We start from the raw sequence: 3,859 nt of genomic DNA, 5'->3' as shown, positions 1-3,859 counted from the left end.
ATCACATTATGTTTACAGCAAAATAAGAATACTGAATTTTCTATGGCTCAGTCTGTTATAGTATAAGATTAGCTCTTCAAATCATTAACAATCATCTTTCTTTAGATGACAAGTCACTTTAAAAAACTTTATTGAATTTATTTAGGTGACATTGGTTAATAAAATTATATAAGTTTCATGTGTATAACTCTAGCATACCTTATCTATATATTGTATGTGTGTTCACCACCCCAAGTCAAGTCTCCTACCATCACCATTTATGCCTCCTTTACCCTCTTCTATTTCCCCCACCCTCCTTTCCCTCTGATAATCACCATATTTTTGTCCCTATGAGGTTTTTATTTTCTTAGTCCCTTCAATTTTTTCACCCAGATTTCCAATCTCCCTCCCTTCTAAACAGCTGTCAGCCTGTTTTCTTTATCTATGAGTCTGTTTCTAGTTTGCTTGTCAGCTTATTATGTTCATTAGATTCCACATGTAAGTGAGATCATATGATATTTGTCTTTCACTGACTGGCTTATTTCACTTAGCATAATGCTCTCTAGGTTCATCCTTTGAATAGCTGTTGCAATTTCCTTCTTTTTTATTTTTTTATATTTCTTAATTTTAAAAAATTATTTTCTTCTTTTTTAAAGCCAAGTAGTATTCCACTGTGCAAATATACAACAGCCATTTTTATGCCTTCATCCATTGATGGGTATTTGACTGCTTCCAAATTTTGGCTATTGTAAATAACACTGCAATGAACATAAGGGTGCATATATTATTTCAAATCAATATTTCAGGTTTCTTTGGATATATTCAAAGAAGTGAAATTTTGGGGTCATAAGGCAGTTCCATTTTTAATTTTTTGAGGAAACTCCAAACTATTTCTATAGTGGCTGCACAATCTGTGTTCCAACCAACAGTGCACGAGGGTTCCTTTTTCTCCAAATCTTCACCAACACTTGATGTTTGCTGATGTATTGATGATAACTATTCTGACAGGTGTGAGGTGATATATCATTGTGGTTTTTTTTTTTTTTAAAGGAAGCATTTTTTTTCCTTTTAATTTTTTATTTTATTTTATTTATTCATTTTAGAGAGGAGAGAGAGAGGGAGAGAGAGAGAGAGACAGAGAGAGGAGAGAGAGACAGGGGGGAGGAGCTGGAAGCATCAGCCCTCATATGTGCCTTGACCAGGCAAGCCCAGGGTTTCGAACCGGCAACCTCAGCATTTCCAGGTCGACGCTTTATACACTGTGCCACCACAGGTCAGGCTATATCATTGTGGTTTTAATTGGCATTTCTCTGATGATTAGTGATGTTGAGCATCTTTCCATATGTCTATTGGCCATCTGTATGTCATCTTGGAAAAGTGTTTATTTAAGTCTTTTGCGTACTTTTTAACTGGATTGTTTGTTTTTTGGTGTTCTTTTATTTATTTATTTATTTTAATTTTAGATGTTAACCTCTTATCAGATTTATCATTGGCAAATATGTTCTCTCATTTAGTGAGTTGTTTTCTCATTGTTGGTGGTTCCTTTGATATGAAAAAAATTTTTAGTTTGATGTGGTCTCATTTGCTTATTTTTTTCTTCTGTTTCCCTTACCTGAGGAGATACATCAGAAAAAAAAATATTGCTATAAAAAATATCCAAGATTTTACTGCTTATGTTTTCTTCTAGGATGTTTATGTTTTTGAGTCTAACATTTAAGTCTTTAATCCATTTTGAGTTTATTCTCATGTATGGTCTATGAAAGTGGTCTAGTTTTATTTTATTAGCATGTATCCTTCCAATATTCTCAACACCATTTATTGAATCTTTACCCCATATTTTTTCCTCCTTTGTCAAATAATAATTGAATATAAAGGTGTGGATTTATTTTGGGGCTCTCTATTCTTTCCCATTGACCTGGGTGCCTGTTCTCATGCCAGTACCATGCTGTTTTGAGTACAATGGCCTTGTAATACAGTTTGATTTTAGGTAATATGCTTCCTCCAACTTTGTTTCTTGTTCTCAAGATTTCTGTGGCTCTTCAGGGTCTCTTATAGTTCCATATAAATTTTTGGAATATTTGTTCTAGTTCTGTGAAATACACCATTGGTATCATGATAGAAATTGTGTTGAATTTATAGGTTGCTTTGAATAGTATACACATATTAATGATTGTTGGTTCATATGGTAGTTCTATTCTAAAATTTTTGAAGAACCACCATACTTTCTTCCATAATGGCTGTACCAGTTTACATTTCCACCAGCAGTGAATGACAGTTCCTTTTTCTCCATAGCCTATTCAACACTTGTTATTACCTGCTTGTTGATAACAGCCAATCTAACAGGTATGAAGTGGTATCTCATCATAGTTTTGATTTGCATTTCTCAAGTAGCTCGTGAAGATGAGCATCTTTTCATATATCTGTTGGCAATTTATATGTCTTATTAGAAAAAAGTGTCTGTTCAGGTCCTCTCCTCATATTTAAATGCATTGTTTGCTTGCTTGTTGCTGAGCTTTGTGAGTTCTTTACATATTTTGAGTATTAACCCCTTACCAGAGCTGTTGTCTATAAATATCATCTACCATGGGTGGTTGCCTTTTTGTTTTGTTGCCCATTCTTTTTGCTGTGCAGGAGTTTGTTTTTTTATTAATTTTAATGAGGTGACATTGATAAATCAGGGTACATATGTTCAGAGAATACCTCTCCAGATTATTTTGACATTTGATTATGTTGCATACCCCTCACCCAAAGTCAAATTGTCTTCTGTCACCTTCTATCTGGCTTTCTTTGTGCCCCTCCCCTCCCCCCATGCCCTCTCCCTCTCCTTCCTCACCCCCCACCCCGCTTACGATCACATTCTTGTCCATGTCTCTGAGTTTCATTTTGGAATGCACACTGGTGCAGCTACTGTGGAAAACAGTATGGAGATTCATAAAAAAAATTAAAAATTGAACTACCTTCTGACCCAGCTATCCCACTTTTAAGAATATACCCTAAGAACACCATAGCACTGTTCCAAAAGGAGAAATTCACCCCCATGTTTATGGCAGCATTGTTCACAATAACAAAGATCTGGAGACAGCCCAATTGTCCGTCAGTGGACGAGTGGATTAAAAAGCTTTGGTACATATATATTATGGAATACTACTCAGCCATAAGAAATGATGACATCGGATCATTTACAACAATGTGGATGGACCTTGATAACATTATACTGAGTGAAATAAGTAAATCAGAAAAAACTAAGAACTATGATTCCATACATAGATATGCAGGAATTTTTTAGTTTGATATAGTATCATTCATTTATTTTTGTCTTTACTTCCCTTGCCTTTGGGGTCAAATTCATAAATTGTTCTCTACAGCCAAGGTCAATAAGTTTAGTACCTATGTCTTCTTTCTATCTATATGTAACTTATTGTTTCAGATCTTATATTTAGATCGTTGATCCACTTTGAATTACTTTTTGTTCAGGGCCTCAAATGGTAATCAAGTTTCATTCTTTTGTATGTGGCTTTCTTATTTTCACAGTAACATTTATTGAAGAAGTTTCTTTTCTTCATTACGTGTTTTTGGCTTCTTTGTCAAAGATTATTTGTCCATATATATGCGATTGTATTTCTGGGTTCTCAATTCTGTTCCATTGGTCTGTATGTCTGTTTTTCTACCAATACTATGCTGTTTTGATTATCATGGCTCTGTAGTACAATTTGAATTCAAGTAGTGTGATACCTCCAGGTTCACTGTTTTCTCTCAGGATTGCTTTGTCTATTTGGAGTCTTTTATGGTTCCATACATACCTGGTGAATTTTTTCTTCTATTTCTTTAAAAAATGATAGTGGTACTTTAATGGGGATTGCATAAATTCGTTTATTGCTTT

Source organism: Saccopteryx bilineata, chromosome X (assembly GCF_036850765.1).
Source record: "Saccopteryx bilineata isolate mSacBil1 chromosome X, mSacBil1_pri_phased_curated, whole genome shotgun sequence".
In the NCBI taxonomy this organism is placed as follows: Eukaryota; Metazoa; Chordata; class Mammalia; order Chiroptera; family Emballonuridae; genus Saccopteryx; species Saccopteryx bilineata.
The sequence above is the reverse complement of the archived record's forward strand: the minus strand, read 5'-3'. Positions refer to the sequence as shown.